The sequence below is a fragment of the Heterodontus francisci genome, unplaced genomic scaffold, assembly GCF_036365525.1.
Source record: "Heterodontus francisci isolate sHetFra1 unplaced genomic scaffold, sHetFra1.hap1 HAP1_SCAFFOLD_674, whole genome shotgun sequence".
NCBI lineage: Eukaryota > Metazoa > Chordata > Chondrichthyes > Heterodontiformes > Heterodontidae > Heterodontus > Heterodontus francisci.
Genome location: NW_027141531.1, coordinates 18,936 through 38,585, shown reverse-complemented (window position 1 = coordinate 38,585; position 19,650 = coordinate 18,936).

Here is a 19,650-nt window from a genome sequence, read left to right as displayed (position 1 = left end):
TGTGGAGTGTAGGCAGAGCCAAGACCACGGCACCATGGGTGACTCAGCTGTATAGGTGAGAAGGAAGAAGAGGGAATTTATTAGAAAGACACAGACTAATCTAAGGCAGCAGGGATTTGTTAAGGGAAGGTCATGTCTGACTAACATGATTGAATTTTTTGAGGAGGTAGCAAGGAGGGTCGATGAGGGTAGTGCATTTGATGTAGTCAATATGAATTTTAGCAAGGCTTTTAGTAAGGTCCCACATGGCAGACTGGTCATGAAAGTAAAACCCATGGGATCCAAGGCAAAGTGGTAAGTTGGATCCAAAATTGGCTCAGAGGCAGGAAGCAAAATGTAATGGGGGACGGGTGCTTTTGTAACTGGAAAGCTGTTTCCAGTAGGATTCTGCAGGACACTACTCAGTCCCTTGCTTTTTGTGGTATATATCAATAATTTGAACTTGAATGTAGAGGGTATGATTAAGAAGTTTGCAGACAAGACAAAAATTGGCCCTTACCACCAACTTTGATGCCCTCATCCCTACGAAAACCATTACTCTCTCTCACCCTGACTGTTCCACCTGATACGGCCCTCATCTCCGCTTACCCTAAGTCCAAGAGACGCAGACTTAAAAGTATATGGCAGACAATTGGTTTAGCCATTCACTGCCAGATATGGCTGAGCCACTTTAATCACTTTCGGGTCCTGCTTCCATCTGACAAAACTGCTCAATATTCTAGGATTATCCTGGAGTACAAAAATAACACCCGGTTTCTTTTGCCTACTGCAAACCTTCTTCTTAAACCCCTCTCTCCTGTCCCCTCCACTTTCACCTCCAACAATAAGTGTGAGGAGCTCTTGGACTTCTTTGTCACTAAGATTGAGACCATCCAATCAGCTGCCTCTGCTCCTTCCCTCCTTTCCACTAGCCCACTGAGCCAAACTTCCTCTCATGCTCCCCTCCTGCCCTAGCCCTGAACTCACATATTTCTCTAGTTTCTGTCCTATCAAGCCTCATGCCCTCTCTGAGCTCATCTTGTCCATGCGACCCACCTCCTGCTCCCCCAATCCTATTCCCGTTAAACTGCTGATCACCCGACTTCCCCTCCTGGTCCCCATGGTAGCCGATATTTTTAACAGTTTTCTCTCTTCAGGTGTTGTCCCTCTCTCCTTTAAATCTGCCATCATCACTCCTCTCTTCAAAAAAACACCCCTGGACCCCACCGTCCTATCTCCAACTTCCCTGGACCCCACCGTCCTATCTCCAACCTCCCTCTGCTCTCCAAAGTCCTTGTACGTGTTGTCACCTCCCAAAACCATTCCCATCTTTCCTGGAATTCCATGTTTGAATCCCTCGCCCGCCACAGTACCAAAACAGCTCTTATCAAAGTCACGAATGACATTCTATGTGACTGTGACAAAGGTAAACTTTCCCTCCTTGTTCTTCTCGACCTGTCTGTAGCCTTTGACATGGTTGACCACACCATCCTCCTCCAACGCCTCTCCACTCTCATCCAGCTGGGTGGACTGCTCTCACCTTGTTCCATTCTTAGTAATCTCTTCAGAGCCGGAGAATCACTTGCAATGGCTTCTCTTCCTGCTCCCACACTATGATCTCTGGTGTTACCCCAAGGATCAATCCTTCACCTCCTCCGATTTCTCATCTGTATGCTGCCCCTCAGTGACATCATCCAAAAGCACAGTGTTAGTTTTCATATGTATGCTGATGACACCCAGCTCTACCTCACCACTATCTCTCTCGACTCCACTGTTGCTAAACTATCAGAGTGCTTATCCGACATCCAGCACTGAATGAAGAGAAATTTCCTCTGTTTAAATATTGGGAAGACTGAAGCCATTGTTTTCAGTCCTCGCTCCAAACTCTATTCCCTAGCTACCAATTCCATTCCTCTCCCTAGCAACAGTCTAAGATTAAGCCAGACTGTTCACAAACTCGATGTCACATTTGCCATCACTAAGTCCGCCTATTTCCATCTCAGTAACATTGCCTGATTTTTCCCCATGCCTCAGCTTATCTGCTGCTGAAACCTTCATTCATGTCTTTGTTATCTCTCGGCTTGGTGATTCCAATGCACTCCTGGCTGGTTTCCACATTCTACCCTTCGTAAACTTGAGGTCATCCAAAACTCTGCTACCTGTACCTTAACTAGCACCAAGTCCTGTTCCCCTCTCATCCCTGTGCTCGCTGACCTACATTGGTCAAGCAATGTCTTGATTTTCAAATTCCCATTCTTGTTTTTAAATTCCTCCATGGCCTCGTCCCTCCCTATCTGTGTAAATTCTTCCAGCCCCACAACCCTCCAAGATACCTGTGCTCCTCTAATTCTGTCCTCTTGAGCATCCCCAATTTGAATTGCTGCACCTTTAGTGGCCGTGCCTTCAGTTGCCTAGGCCCCAAGCTCTGGAACACCCTCCCTATACCTCTCCACTTTGCTTTCTTCCTTTAAGACACTCCTAAATACCCATCTCTTTGACCAAGTTTTTGGTCATCTGACCTAATAATTCTGTTTGTGGCTCTGTGTCATACTTTGTTTTATAATGTTTCTGTGAAGCACCATTGAATGTTTTATTATGTTAAAGGTGGTGTATAAATATAAGTTGTTGTTGTTTGGTTGATAATGAAGACGAAAGCTGTAGACTGCAGAAAGATACTAGTCAGGTGAGCAGAACAGTGGCAAATGGAGTTCACTCTTGAGAAGTGTGAGCTAATGCATTTGGGGAAGGCTAACATGGTAAGGGAATACACAATAAATGGTAGGATACTGAGAAACGCAGAGGAACGGAGGGACTTTGGTGTGCATATCCACAGATCCCTAAAGGTGGGTGGACAGGTAGATAAGGTGGTGAAGAAGATATACTGGATACTTGCCTTTCTTAGCCGAGGTGTAGAATATAGGAGCAGGGAGGTTATGCTGGAACTGTATAAACTATATAACTGGTTAGGCTACAGCTGGAGTACTGCGCACAGTTCTGGTCACCACACTATTGGAAAAATGTGATCATACTAACGGGGTACAGAGGAGATTTACGAGGATGTTGCCTGGACTGGAGAATTTTACTTATGAGGAAAGATTGGACAGGCTGGGGTTGTTTTCTTTGAAACAGAGGAGGCTGAGGGAAGGCTGGATGACTATCTGCCAGCCAGCGTGGACATGATGGGCTGAACAGCCTCCTACCGTGCTGTAAATTTCTATGATTCTGTGTGTTCTGGGAGCTTGGTCCTTGAAGCCTGGAATGTTCTGGAAAGAGCCTGTTTTTACTTTCTTGAACAGGCACCTCCTGTCTTCATCCCAAACAAACAGACCTTTCATTCGGGGAAGATGTGGTTGGCTGCTGAATGAATCATTGAGGATTACCTTTCACTCCACCAAGTCATCTGGAACACAAACAGCAGCAGCTGACAGCAGGGCATGGGGCCCAGCACAAAATGGCACCAGCATGTTACTCAGCTCCACCCTGTGGATCAGCTCAGTGAGGCTGCAAACATACTGTGCTCAGACACAGCCACAGTCCTGGCAGCTCAGCTGGTTATAACTGAGCTGTACAGAGCAGAATATCACAGGTTCGACTCCTGCTCTGTGCTTAATAGCTAATTTTCCGCTATCTAAACATGCCTTATTTACTGAGATCACCGGCTGTACAGTGCAGTTATACAGTGTGTTACAAGTGAGGTGGAAGGAATGCACTGTTTTTTTCTAATTCCACTTCTCCACAGGTCACAACATATATTTAAATGTTTACCCAGTTACCGATGCGGTCAATCATAGACTCTATTTTTATCCCAGAATAAAATACACCAGGTTTCTTTAATAAACAACAAAATTATCAGTTTATTATAAAACAAGACTTAACCAAGCAAAGCATTAACACAGATTGAAATATGAAAGTTCCCTTTTTACCTTAGTCCCACACACACACACGCACACACACACACACACACACACACTGGTCAACCGAAAAAATGAAGAGATTTTCTCTTTAGAGCTTTGTTACCTTCAAAAAAATACAAAAAGAATACTTTAGCCAAATGCTTACTAATTCTTGAAGAAAAAAGAGAAGATATAGAAAGATGTCAGTTGTCCCTTTCTAGTTTGTCGTCACTGGGATCTTCCTCGAACAGTTCTTTTCAGGTGACGTTGAAGATCAGTTTGGCAGGCTATCCAGGAGAAATGCGACAATGGGTTTCTGGCAGGCGTTTCAGGAGAAATGCTGCATCAATTTCTCTATTTCTTATACTTGATTCTCAGGAATTCTCAAAGAGATGGAAGAAGGTGCTGAATGGTGACTGCTCTCTTGGCTGGTTTTCTCCAGCTGCCTTCAAAACAGTTCACACCCCAACACACTGTCCAAAGCGAAACCAAAAACAATATCTCAAGAGTCAAGTCTCCTGACCCCTCTAAATCTTGACCTGTCACTTCTCTGTAAACATCTCACCCAAGTCAAAAAGCCTGCTGGGTATTTATCTGAAGACAGGTGACATCCAGTAAATGTTGTTTTCAAACAAGACTTCTCAGTGTCCTTTCAAGTGGAAAAACATCCATGGAATCCTTTTCAGTTTTCCCAAATAAAACAATGTCCGTAATTCTAAAATACGAGTTCTGAAAAAGAAACTTAACAAAAAATGTAGAAGCACTGTCATAACAAGTGTCAGCCATGGCTTAATGGAAGCACTCTTTCCTCGTTGTCAGAAGGTTCAAGTCGCACTTCATGGACTTGGGCATGTGATCCAGACGGACACTGAAGGAGTGCTGCACTGTCAGAGGTGCTGTCTTTCAGGTGAGCTGTTAAAGTAAGTCCTCGTTGATGTAAGAGATCCATGGCATGATTTCAAAGAAGAGCAGGAGAGTTCTTTCCTATGTCTTGGCCACTATTTATCCCTCAACCAACATTCACTAAAAAACCTGGTCATTACCAGAATGCTGTTTGTGGGACCCTACTGTACACAAATTGATTGCCGCGTTTCCTACATTATGATACTTCCAAAGTTAAGTTCTTTGGGATACCTTTAGGCTATGAAAGGGTTAGGGTTATTTAGTTAGGATTCCTTTCTTTTATTTGTACCTTTATTTAAGCATTTCATCCACTTTGATCGATTTGAAAAATTCAGCTTCTATTTTACGTTCTTCACTCGCTTCTGGCTCAGACAGTAATGTTCGACTGCTGAGTCATGGAAGACACCATTTAGGCAAGGAATAACTTCACTGTACAACCCAACAGCCCCCGATTCATGTTTCACTACCTTGTGGTTTTAACGGATTTAAGACTTGACCCAGTTTTTAAACATTATATTTTGTCGACGAAGAAATCAAATTACGGTCCCTGCTCCAAATGGTTGCCCCCCAACTCCAGTCGGTGCCGCAGCTGCCAATGGTTGCCCTCTGACCCCAGCCAGGCTCCCTGCTCCTGATTACTTCTCACTGATTGGGAAAGAGCAGGGGAGTACAAGGAGCCGGATATGATGGGACGAATGGCCTACTCCTGATCCTTGACTATGGACTCCAGCCAAGGTGTCTGCTTCCTGCTCTTACACTGCAGAAGGACAAAGGAAGCAGCTGCATGGGAACACCATAAGTTACAGATTTCCCTCTGAGTCAAACACCATCCCAACCTGGAAATTTATCACTGTTCCTTCATCGTCACTGGGGCAAAATTCTGGAACTCCCTACCTGACCACACTTTGGCAGCATAGACTGCAGTATTTCAAGATGACAGCCCACTACCACCTTGACATGGATTTATGAATGGGAAATCATGTTTGACGAACCTGTTGGAATTTTTTGATGATGTTACTAACAGAATTGATAAAGGGGAGTTGGTAGACATGGTATACTTGGATTTTCAGAAGGCTTTTGATAAAGTCCCCCACAGGTGGTTGGTTAGCAAAATTAAAGCGCATGGGATAGGAGGTAATATACTGGCATGGATTAAGAATTGGTTAACAGGCAGAAAGCAGAGAGTGGGAATAAACGGGTCATTCTTATGTTGGCTGCTGTAACTAGTAGGGTACCGCAGGGATCAATGCTTGGGTCCCAGCTGTTGACAATATATATCAATGATTTGGATGTGGGGACCAAATGTAATATTTGCAGATGACACAAGACTAGGTGGGAATGTGTGTTGTGAGGAAGATGCAAAGCGGCTTCAAGGAGATTTGGATAGACTTGGTGAGTGGGCAAGAACATGGCAGATGGAATATAATGCGGAAAAATGTGAGGTTATCCACTTTGGTAGGAGGAATAGATGTGCAGAGTATTTCTTAAATGGTGAGAGATTAGAAAGTGTAGATGTACAAAGGGACCTGGGTGTCCTTGTCAATAAGTCACTGAAAGCTAGCATGCAGGTGCAGCAAGCAATTAAGAAGGCAAATGGTATGTTGGCCTTCATTGCAAAAGGATTTGAGTACAGGAGAGTGAAGTCTTGCTTCAATTATATAGAACCTTGGTTAGACTGCACCTGGAGTACTGTGTGCAGTTTTGGTCCCCTTACCTTAGGAAGGATATTATTGCCATAGAGGGAGTACAACGAAGTTCACCAGACTTGTTCCCGGGATGGCAGGACTGTCCTCTGAGGAGATATTGGGGAAACTGGGCCTGTATTCTCCGGAGTTTCGAAGAATGAGAGGTGATCTCATTGAAACCTATAAAATACTTAAAGGGATAGACAGGGTAGATTCAGCTAAGATATTTCCCCTGGCTGGGGAGTCTAGAACCAGGGGGCACAATTTCAAAATAAGGGGGAAGCCACTTAGGACAGAGATGAGGAGAAATTTATTTACTCAGAGGGTTGTGAATCTTTGGAATTCTCTATCCCAGAGGGCTGTGGAAGCTCAGTCATTGAATATGTTTAAAGCAGAGATTGACAGATTTCTAAATACAAATGATATAAAGGGATATGGGGATAGCGTGGAAAAAAGGTATTGAGGTGGATGATCAGCCATGATTGTATTGAATGGCGGGGCAGTCTCAATGGGCTGAATGGCCTACTCCTGCTCCTATGTTGACAAGGGTAATTAGAAGTGGACAATAAATGCTGCTGTTGGCAGCGATCCCCATATCCTGAGAATTATGGTAATTTTAGAAACTCTACCAGGGCAGCAGCAACATATGTTCGATACAGAGTAAAGCTCCCTCTACACTGTCAGACTTGCAGAGGATGCACGACTACCAGCAGACCTTTTCTGCCGTGTCCTCTGCGAGGATCAATTGGGAGAAATGTTCCGGACACCTGGTGGGTCAGTGGCGGATGGACTCACTACCGGAGGAGTTAACACCTTTTGCGTGGAGTACCATGCACCTCCTCTATCTGGGAGTCCACCTTAGCCCCGCTGAGGAAGCCTGGCCGACAAACTGGCAGGAGTTGGAGGCGAAAGCCACCACTCGGCTGGGGCGCTGGACAGGACTGCTCCGAGTGCTTTCCTACAGGGGCCGAGCGCTGGAGATAAACCAACTGGTGGCCTCAATGCTGTGGTACCAGTTGGTCACCTTGGCCCCGCCCCCTGCATTTGCCACCAAGATCCAGAAGAAACTCGTCGATTTCTTCTGGGGCAAGAGGAAACACTGGGTCTCTGCCGCAGTCCTGAGTCTCCCGATCAAGGAGGGCAGCCAGTCGCTGGTGTGCGTCTGCACCCAGGCTGCGACTCTCCGCCTTTGGACCCTGCAGAGATACCTGGACGTCGAGCGTCTTCCCAGATGGTGTGCGCTGGCGACGTATTTTTTCCGCCAGTGTCACTGCCTTCAAGACGACACACAGCTCCCGGCGGAGATCGTTAGCTGCGCCTCTCTGAGGGAGTTGCCTGTCTTTTACTGGTATCTATTCAGAGTCTGGAACGTGGTCGCCTCCGGTCAGGGCGCTCCCCCGCCGGTAGAGGAGAGCGCCTCAGCTGTCCGGGCGACCAACTCCAGGGATGGACCTGTGGGCGGAGGAGTAGCCGAAGCCCCCGGGACGCCCCTCACTGCGGGTGGGAGAGCAGTGCGCTCCTGGCCGAGCTGACCCCCGCTCAGCCAGAACTGCTCATTGGTCCCAGGCCCCGAAACCCTCCTCGGGAGCCGGTCCTGCACAACCCGAGCCGCCTCTTGGAAATGCCCTCTGTGCCATTCCAATCGGCACGGAGGGGTTTCCTTTACAGGCTGCTCCTGCACACTCTCCACTTCCTCGCCCTCGTCAGCTGGCCGGACACGCCCTGGCGGTCCACTTTGCCATCTGGTGGCAAGGGGAAACCCCAATGGAGGTCTCTCTACGCGGGAGTCCTCCTCCTTTACATCGGGGACCTGGGGTGGAGGGTGTTGCACAGGGCAGTCCCGTGCAATCGACTTTTAAGCAGGTTCACGGAATCCCAGGCCGCCTGTACTTTCTGCAGCCTGGACCAGTCCGTATTCCATGTGTATAGTGTGTGAGGTTGCAGTCCCTGTTTGAGTATTTGAAGGGGCTGCTCCTCAGGTTTTGGCTGCATTTCAGTCCCATGCTCCTGATCTTTGGGCACCCGGTGCGCAGGGGCATGGGCCGGGAGGAGGATCTCCTCGTCGGTCTGCTCCTGGGCCTGGCCAAGGTGGCAATTCACAGATCCAGGCGGCGGGCCGTCAGGAGGACCGTCCTCCCTGATTGCCTGCCCCTCTTCCACGGTTACGTTCGCGCCCGGGTGTCCCTGGAGAAGGAGCATGCGGTGTCCGCTGGTACGCTTAAAGCCTTCCGCGACCAGTGGGCACCGCAGGGACTGGCGTGCATTGTCAACGCCGAGAATGGCATTTTAATTTGAGTTTTTGGTTTATTTATCTGTTTTAATAAAGTTATTTTTAAAAAATGTATATAAAGGGGGCCTGAGGAATAAAGGCCCCCTCGACATAAAATATATAAAATGGGCCTGGGGTATAAAGGCCAACTTATAAAAAAAAGGGTTAAAAAAAAACAAAACGGGGTTAGATACAGAGTAAAGCTCCCTCTACACTGTCCCCATCAAACACTCCCAGGGCGGGTACAGCTCAGGGTTAGATACAGACTAAGGCTCCCTCTACACTGTCCCCATCAAACACTCCCAGGGCAGGTACAGCTCGGGGTTAGATACAGACTAAAGCTCCCTCTACACTGTCCCCATCAAACACTCCCAGGGCAGGTACAGCTCGGGGTTAGATACAGGGTAAAGCTCCCTCGGTACTGTCCCTATAAAGTGCCTCAATGCACTCAACCTCTGAAGTCTGAGCCATCCTGGGACAGTGTGACACACCCTAGCATCCCTGAAATTGCACGCTTTTTGGGCTAAATTAGAGCTAGTTTTATTTTGGGCCATTAGGACCTGGATTGAAACAGTGTCATAGCATAGGAGGCTTAGAACCAGAAGACTTGTAGACTCTGTCCCCTTGGTGTTGGGTGGCATCAGACACAGTGGTAATAGGCTGTCATCTAACCCATTGCACCCACCCACTTTTCTGTTACTCTCAGTTGTTTCTAATATATTCAGAACTGGACTCGCTGCTCAAGGTGGCTCTGACTGGATCCCTGTACAGTTTGATCACAATTATCAGTGATTTTTTTTCTGACTCTAGTTCCACATTCAATTGGTTGTATGCTGAGTCACTGAAGACTCCCTGATCTCTTCATCCTAAGTTATTTCGCCCCCATCCATAGAGTATGGAAATTGTATTTTTTCGTTCATTCATGGAATGGGAGCATCGCTGGCCAGGCCAGCTTTTGTTGCCCATCCCTAATTGCCCTTGAGAGGTGGTGGTGAGCCACATTCTTGAACTGCTGGAGTCCATGTGGTGTAGCTACACCCACAGTGCTGTTAGGGAGGGAGTTTCAGGATTTTGACCCAGTGACAGTGAAGAAATGGCGATATATTTCCAAGGCTGGATGATGTGTGACTTGGAGGGGAACTTGCGGGTGGTGGTGTTCCCATGTGTCTGCTGCCCTTGCCCTTCTAGGTGGTAGATGCCACGAGTTTGGAAGGTTCTGTCGAAGCAGGCTGGTGAGTTGCTGCAGTGCATCTTGTAGATGGTATACAGTGCTGCCACTGTGCACCAGTGGTGGAGGGTGTGACTGTTTAAGATGGTGGATGGGGTGCTGATCAAGCAGGCTGTTTTTTCCTAGATGATATCGAGCTTCTTGATTGTCGTTGGGAGCTATATTCATCCAGGCAAGTATTCTATCACACTCCTGACTTGTGCCTTGTAGATAGTGGATAGGCTTTGGAGAGTCAGGAGGTGAGTTACTCGCCACAGAATTCCCAGCGTCTGACTGCTCTTTTAGCCAATGTATTTATATGGCTGGTCCAGTTCAATTTCTGGTCAAGGGTGACACCCCACCACAGGATGTTGATGGTGGTGGATTCAGCGATGGTAATGCTGCTGAATGTCAAGGGGAGATGGTTAGATTCTCTCTTCTTGGAGATGGTCATTGCCTGGAACGAATGTTACTTGCCACTTTTCAGCCCAAGCCAAGAATGTTGTCCAGGTCTTGCTGCATATGGACACGGACTGCTTCAGTACCTGAGGAGTTCCCTCTCTTGTAAATTAAATTTGATCTCCCATTGTTCAACTCACTCATATATTGCATCCAATTCATTCTCTAATCTCTGAGCTGTCTTGTTTGATCACACTGCCTTTCCTAATTTGGTACTGAATGCAAATAGTCGAATAAGAATAAAATCAGACGGACTACCCGTCATCAACCTAGGCACCAGATACAACAAGGGCACACTCTGCCCAGTAAACCCTGCAAAGTCATCCTCACTAATATCTGGGAACTTGTGCCAAAATTGGGAGAGCTGTCCCATACATGAGTCAAACAACAGCCTGACGTAGACATACTCACAGAATCATGTCTTACAGCCAATATTCCAGACTCCTCGATCACCATTCCTGGGTATGTCATGTTCCATTGTAAGAACAGACCCAGCAAAGGTGGCAGCACATTGTATACAGTCGGGAGGGAGTGGCCTTGGGAGTCCTCAACATTGACTCCAGACCCCATGAAGTTTCGTGGTATCAGATCAAACCTGGACAAGGAAACCTCCTGCTGATTACCACCTACCACCCTCTTTCAGCTGATGAATCAGTGCCTCTCCATGTGAATACCAATTGGAAGAAGCACTGAGCTGTCTCGTTTGATCACACTGTCTCTCCCAATTTGGTACTGTCTGCAAATAGTCAAATAAGAATAAAACCAGATGGATCACCATGCCAAGGGCACAGAAAATACTCTAGGTGAGGGACTTCAATGTCCATCACCAAGAGTGGCTTGGTAGCACTGACCAAGTTGGCCAACTCCTGAAGTACATATCTGCCAACCTAGCCTTCAGTAGGTGGTCAGAGAACCAACACTAGGGAAAAGCCTACTTGACCTCATCCTCAGCAAACTACCTGTTCCAGGTGCAGGTATCCCTGACAATATTGTTCGGAGTGACCACCACACAGTCCTTATGACCAAGTCCTGTCTTCACACTGAAGACACCCTCCAGCATGTTGTGTGGCACTACCACCATGCTAAATGGGATAGATTCAGAATACATCCAGCATCTCAACACTGGGCATCCATGAGGCGCTGTGAGCCATCAGCAGCAACAGAATTGTATTCCACCACAATGTGTTTTTGTTTATTCTTTCATGGGATGTGGGCGTCGCTGGCTAGGCCAGCATTTGTTGCCCATCCCTAATTGCCCTTGAACTGAGTGGCTTACTTGGCCATTTCAGAAGGCAGTTCAGAGTCAACCACATTGCCATGGGTCTGGAGTCACATGTAGACCAGACCAGGTAAGGATGGCAGATTTCCTTCTCTAAAGGACTTTAATGAACCAGATGGATTTTTACGACAATCGACAATAGTTTCATGTCACCACTGCTAAGACTAGCTTTCAATTCCAGGTTTCTATCAATTAAATTTAAATTCCACCAGCTGTTGTGGTGCGATATGAACCCATGACCCCAGGGCATTAGCCTGGACCTCTGCATTACTAGTCCAGTGACATTACCACTATACCACCATCTCCCCTAATCTCATGACCCAGCATATCCCTCACTCTATCATTACCATCAAACCAGGGGACCAACCCTGGTTCAATGAAGAGTGTAAGAGAGCATGCCAAGAGCAGCGGCAGGCATACCTAAAAAATTAGGTGCCAACATCCTGGGGGTTTTCATTGACCAGGAACTGAACTGGACCTGCCATATAAATACTGTGACTATAAGAGCAGGTCAGAGGCTGGAATTCTGAGGTGAGTAACTCACCTCCTGACTCCCCAAAGCCTGTCCACCATCTACACGGCAGGTCAAGAATGTGATGGAATACCCTCCACTTGCCTGAATGAGTGCGGCTCCAACAACACTCAAGAAGCTCAACACCATCCAGGACAAAGCAGCTGGTTTGATCGGCACCTCATCCACCAACTTCCTTCACCACAACGTGCAGTGGCAGCAGTGTGTACCATATATAAGAATGCACTGCAGCAACTCACCACGCCTCCTTTGCTAGCATCTTCCAAACCCGTGATCTCTACCACTTAAAAGGACAAGGGTAGCAGCTATATGGGAACACTACCATCTGCAAGTTTCCCTCAAAGCCACACACCATCCTGACTTGGAAATATATTGCTGATCCTTCACTGTTGTGGGATCAAAGTCCTGGAACTCCCTTCCTAACAGCACTGTGATGTACCTACACCACAAGGTGTAGCCATTATGGAGACATGGATGACGAGGGTTGGTCCTGAATATTGAGGGGTATATAACATTCAAGAAGAATAGGAAGCTAGGTAAAGTTGGAGGGGTAGCACTGTTAATCAAGGGTGGTGCAATAGTTAGAGATGATCTTGGTTCAGGAGATCAGGATGTAGAATTGATTTGGGTGGAGATGAGGAATACTAGGGGAAAGAAGTCACTAGTGCCAGTGGTCTACAGGCCCCCAAACAGTAATTACAATGGAGGACGAAGCATATACAAGAAATATTGGGTGCTTGTGATAAAGGGGCGGCAATATTCATGGGTGATTTTAATCTACATATAAACTGGAAAAATCAGATTGGCAATAGAAGCCTGCATGATGAGTTCATAGAATGCTTTCAAGATAGTTTCTTAAGAGCAACATGTTCTGGAATCAACCAGAGAGCAGGTTATATTAGACTTGGTATTGTGTAATGTGGCAGGATTCATTAATGACCTCAGAATAAAGGCACCTTTAGGTAGCAGCGTCCATGATTTGATAGAATTTTACATCCAGTTTGAAAGAGAGAAGAGTGGGTCGAAGACTAATATTTTAAACTTAAATAAAGGCAACTATGTGGGCATGAAAGCTGAGTTAGCTGAACTGAACTGGGTTACTAGGCCAGGAGATAGATCAATAGAGAAGCAGTGGCATACATTTAAGGGGATATTTCAGAATACTCAGAATAAGTATATTCCTACTATAAAGAAAAATTCTAAGCGGAGAACCCCACCATCCGTGGTTAACTAAAGAAATTAAGGAAAGCATCAAACTTGAGGAAAAAGCATATAATTGCGCAAAGATGTGTAGCATGTCAGATGATTAGTCAGAATATAAACAGTAGCAGAGAATGACTAAAAGGTAAATCAGGAGAAAGAAATTAGAGTATGAGAGGAAGCTAGCCAGAAGTCTAAAAACGGATAGCAAGAGTTTCTATAGGTATTTAAAAAGGATAAAAGTAAAATGCGTGTTGGTCCTCTAGAGAGTGAGAATGTTGAGTTAATAGTAGATAATGAGGAAATGGCGGATGAAATGAACAAATATTTTGCTTCTGTCTTCACTATAGAGGATACAAAATAATTCCAGCAATAGCTATAAATCAGGAGGTAGAAGGAAGAGAGGAACTTGTTGAAATTACAATCACCAGGGAAACGGTACTGAGCAAACTAATGGAACTGTGGGCTGACAAGTCCCCGGGTCCTGATGGGCTTCATCCTAGGGTCTTAAAAAGGTGGCTAATGAGTTAGGGCAGCACAGTGGCGCAGTGGTTAACACCGCAGCCTCACAGCTCCAGGACCCGGGTTCGATTCCGGGTACTGCCTGTGTGGAGTTTGCAAGTTCTCCCTGTGTCTGCGTGGGTTTTCTCCGGGTGCTCCGGTTTCCTCCCACAAGCCAAAAGACTTGCAGGTTGATAGGTAAATTGGCCATTATAAATTGTCACTAGTATAGGTAGGTGGTAGGGAAATATAGGGACAGGTGGGGATGTTTGGTAGGAATATGGGATTAGTGTAGGATTAGTATAAATGGGTGGTTGATGTTCGGCACAGACACGGTGGGCCGAAGGGCCTGTTTCAGTGCTGTATCTCTAATCTAATCTAATCTAGATGCATTGGTGTTAATTTTTCAAAATTCGCTGGATTCTGGAAAAGTTCCATCAGACTGGAAAGTAGCAAATATAACCCCTCTATTTAAGAAGGGGGAGAGACAGAAAACGGGTAACTATAGGCCAGTTAGTTTGATGTCTGTTGTGGGGAAGGTGTTAGAATTGATCATTAAGGAGGTTATAGCTGGGCACTCAGAAAAACTCAAGGTAATCGGGAATAGTCAGCATGGTTTTGTGAAAGGCAAATTATGCTTAAACAATTTATTGAGTTCTTTGAAGGAGAAACATGTGGATAAAGGGGAGCCCATTGATGTACTGTACTTGGATTTCCAGAAAGCATTTGGCAAGGTGCCACGTAAAAGGTTATTGTGCAAAGTAGGGGCTCATGGTGTAGGGGGTAACATATTAGCATGGATAGAAGTAAAAACAAGAAATGCTGGAAACACTCAGCAGGTCTGGCAGCATCTGTGGAAACAGAAGCAAAGTTAATGTTTCAGGTCAGTGACCCTTCATCATCGAAACATAGAAAATAAGAGCAGGGGTAGGCTATTTGGCCCTTCGAGCCTGCTCTGCCATTCATTATGATCATGGCTGATCATCCAACTTAGTAACCTGTTCCCGCTTTCCCCCCATATCCTTTGATTCCTTTCGCCCCATACAATGTTTTGGCCTCAACTACTTTCTGTGGTAGCGAATTCCACAGGCTCACCACTCTCTAGGTGAAGACATTTCTCCTCATCTCGGTCCTGAAAAGTTTACCCTGTATCCTTAGAATATGACCCCTGGTTCTGGACTCCACCACCATCGGGAACATCCTTCCTGCATCTACCCTGTCAAGTACTGTTAGAATTTTATAGGTTTCTATGAGATCCTCCCTCACTCTTCTGAACTCCAGCGAATATAATCCCAACTGACTCAATCTCTCCTCATACGTCAGTCCCGCCATCCCAGGAATCAGTCTGGTAAACCTTTGCTGCACTCCCTCTATAGCAAGAACATCCTTCCTCAGATAAGGAGACCAAAACTGGACACAATATTCCAGGTGTGGCCTCACCAAGGCCCTGCAAAATTGCAGCAAGACATCCCTGCTCCTGTACTCAAATCCTCTCACTATGAAGGCCAACATACCATTTGCCCTTTTTACCACCTGTTGCACCTGCATGCTTACCTTCAGCAACTGGTGTTCGAGAATACCCAGGTCCCGTTGCATATTCCCCTCTCTCACTTTATAGCCGTTCAGATAATAATTTCTCTTTTTGCTACCAAAGTGGATAACCTCACATTTATCCACATTATACTGCATCTGCCATGCATTTGCCCACTCACTCAACTTGTCCAACTCACCCTGAAGCTTCTCTGCATCCCCCTCACAACTCACCCTCCCACCCAGTTTTGTGTCATCTGCAAATTTGGAGATATTACATATAGTTCCCTCATCTAAATCATTAATACATATTGTGAATAGCTGGGGTCCTAGCACCGATCCCTGCGGTACCCCACTAGTCACTGCCTGCCATTCGGAAAAAGACCCGTTTATTCCTACTCTTTGTTTCCTGTCTGCCAACCAATTTTCTATCCATCACAGTACACTACCCCCAATCCCATGTGCTTTAATTTTACACGCTAACCTCTTATGTGGGACTTTGTCGAAAGCCTTCTGAAAGTCCAAATAGACCACATCCACTGGGTCCCCCTCATCAACTCTACTAGTTACATCTCAAAGAATTCTAGTAGATTTGTCAAGCATGATTTCCCTTTCGTAAATCCATGCTGACTCTGTCCGATTCTACCACTGTTCTCCAAGTGCTCTGCTACAAAATCTTTGATAATGGACTCTGGAATATTCCCCACTACCGACGTCAGGCTGACTGGTCTATAATTCCCTGTTTTCTTTCTACCTCCCTTTTTAACTCATCTGACCTGAAACGTTAGCTCTGCTTCTCTCTCCATAGATGCTGCCAGACCTGCTGAGTATTTCCAGCATTTCTTGTTTTTATTTCAGAGTTCCAGCATCTGCAGTATTTTGATTTTATTTTAGCATGGATAGAAGATTGGCTGGCTGACAGAAAACAGAGACTATGCATAAATGGGTCCTTTTCTGATTGGCTGGATGTGACAAGTGGAGTCCTGCAGGGTTCTGTGCTGGGGACTCAACTTTTTACGATTTATATCAATGACTTTGATGAGGGGAGCGATGGCATGGTAGCTAAATTTGCAGAGAACACAAAGATAGGTCGGAAAGTATATTGTGAAGAGGACAAGGAGGTTGCAGAGTGAGTGGGCAAAAATCTGGCAGGTGGAGTATAATGTGGGAAAATGTGAAGTTGTTCACTTTGGCAGGAAGAATAAAAACGCAGAGCATTACTTAAACTGAGAATGACTGCAGAATTCCGGGGTGCAGAGGGATCTAGGGGTTCCAGTGCATGTGTCACAAACGGTTAGTATGCAGCTACAGCAAATCATAAAGAAGGCGAATGGAATGCTATCCTTTATTACGAGAGGAATAGAAAATAAAAGTAAGGATGTTATGCTTCAGTTATACAGGGCATTGATGAGACCACATCTCAAATACTGTGTGCAGTTTTGGTCTCCTTATTTAAAGAAGGATGTGAATGCATTGGAGGCGGTTCAGAGGAGGTTTACTAGATTGATACCTGGAATGAGCGGGTTGCCTTATGAGGAAAGATTGGACAGACTGGGCATGTTTTCACTGGAGTTTAGAAGAGTGAGGGGAGACTTGATTGAAGTATATAAGATCCTGAACAGTCTTGACAAGGTGGATGTGGAAAGGATGTTTCCTCTTGTGGGTGAGTCCAGAACTAGGGGGCACAGTTTTAAAATTAGGGGTCGCCCTTTTAGGACAAAGATGAGGAGAAATGTTTTCTCTCTGAGAGTTGTGCGACTTTGGAATTCTCTGCCTCAGAAGGTGGTGGAGGCGGGGTCATTGAATATTTTTAAGGTGGAGGTAGATAGATTCTTGTTAGGCAAGGGAATCAAAGGTTATCTGGGGTAGATGGGAGTGTGGAATTCGAGACACAAACAGGTCAGCCATGATCTTATTGAATGGCGGAGCAGGCTCGAGGGGACGAATGGACTACTTCTGCTCCTAATTTGTATGTATGTAAGGACTGCAGAGGTTCAAGAATGCGGCTCACCACCACCTTCTCAAGGACAAATACGGTTGACCTTGCCAGCGACTCCCACATCCCATGAAAGAATTAAAAAAACTGGTGAAGCTGCAACACAAAGCTACAAACATGCAATAGACAGATCTAAGCAATCCCATAACCAACAGATCAGATCAAAGCTCTGCAGTCCTGCCACATCCAGTTCTCTCTCTTCAGCTGTTGTCACTCTCGCCTTTAAATCTGGCGTCATCACTCCTCTCCTCAAAAAAACAGCCCTTGACCCCATTAACCTATCTCTAACCTCCCTTTCCTCTCCCAGGTCTTTGAGCGTGTTGTTGCCACCTAAATCCTTCCCATCTTTTGCAGAATTACATGTTTGAATCCTTCCAAACAGATTTCCACCCCTGCCACAGTACCAAAATGACTCTTGTTAAAGTCACAAATAACATGTTATGTGACTGTGGCAAAGGTAAACCTTCCCTCCTTGTTCTTTTCAACCTGTCTGCAGCCTTTGACACAATAGGCCACACCATCCTCCTCCAAAGACTCTCCACTGCTGTCCAGCTGGGTTGGACTGCTCTCACCTGCTTCCATTCTTAACTATTTAATCGTAGCCTGACCTTCACTTGCAATGGCTTCTCTTCCTGTTCCCGGACCGTTACCTATGGCATCCCCCAATGATCTATCCTTGACCTCCTCCTATTTCTCATCTACATGCTGGCCCTCAGCGACATCATCCACCAGCACAGCATTAGTTTTCACCTATATTCTGACATATAGATGAATATATATATTCATCACCACCTCTCTCGCCTCCTCCACTGTTGCTAAATTATCAGACTGTTTATCTGACCTCCAGTACTAGAGGAGTAGAAATTTCCTCCATTTAAATATTGAGAAGACTGAAGCCATTGTTTTCGGTCCCTGCTCCAAAATCTATTCCCCAGCTACCGATTCCATTACTCTCCCTGGCAACAGTCTGAGATTAAGCCAACCTCCGTGTCACATGTGACCCCGAGATGAGCGTCTGACCTCATATTCATGTCGTCACTAAGACTGCCCATTTCCACTTCTGTAATATTGCCCCACTTCGTCCCAGTCTCAGCTCATCTGCTGCTGAAATCCTCATTCATGCCTTCGTTACTTCTAGACTTGACTATTCCAATGCACTCCTGACTGGTCTCCCACATTCTACTCTCTGTAAACTTGAGGCCATCCAAAACTCTGCTGCCCTTATTTTAACTCGCATCAACTCCCGTTCCCCTATCATCCCTGTGTTCGCTGACCTACACTGCTTCTCAGTCAAGCAATGCCTTATTTTAAATTCTCATCCTGGACAGCCACGCAACCCACCAAGATATCTGCACTGCTCTCGTTCTCGTCTGTTGTGCATTCCTGATTTTAATGTGGAGTGCCTTCAGTCGCCTAGGCTCTAAGCTCTGAAAACCCCTCCCTACATCTCCCAGCCTGCCCACCTGCTTTCTTCCTTTAAGACACTCCTTAAAATCTGCCTCTTTGACCAAGCTTTTGGTCATCTGACATAATATTTCCTTATGTGGCTCAGTGTCATAATTTGTTTAATAATGCTCCTGTATTGCGCCTTGGGACATTTTATTATGTTAAGGGCACTATATAAATATGTGGTTGTTGAGACCCTTCCAACACCAGGCCCACCCACTAGACAGCTAAACCAACAGATGTCGCCCACTAGACCACCTCTAAAGCCAGGCACATTGGAACACCTCCAACAGCAGGCCCCGCTCCCAGAACACCTTCAACACAAGGCCACACCCACTGGAAACACCTCCAACACCAGGCCCCGCTCCCAGAACACCTTCAACACAAGGCCACGCCCACTGGAAACACCTCCAACACAAGGCCACGCCCACTGGAAACACCTCCAACACCAGGGTACGCCCACCGGAGCACCTCCAACACCAAACCCGGCTCTCAAAACACCTCCAACGCAAGGCCCCGCCCCCAGAACACCTCCAACAGCAGGCCTGCCCACTGGAACACCTCCAACACCAGGCCCCGCTCCCAGAACACCTTCAACACAAGGCCACGCCCACTGGAAACACCTCCAACACAAGGCCACGCCCACTAAAGCACCTCCATCACTAGGCCCCGCCCACCAGAGCACCTCCAACACCAAACCCCACTCTGAAAACACCTCCAACACAAGGCCCCACCCCCAGAACAGCTCCAACAGCAGGCCCGCCCACTGGA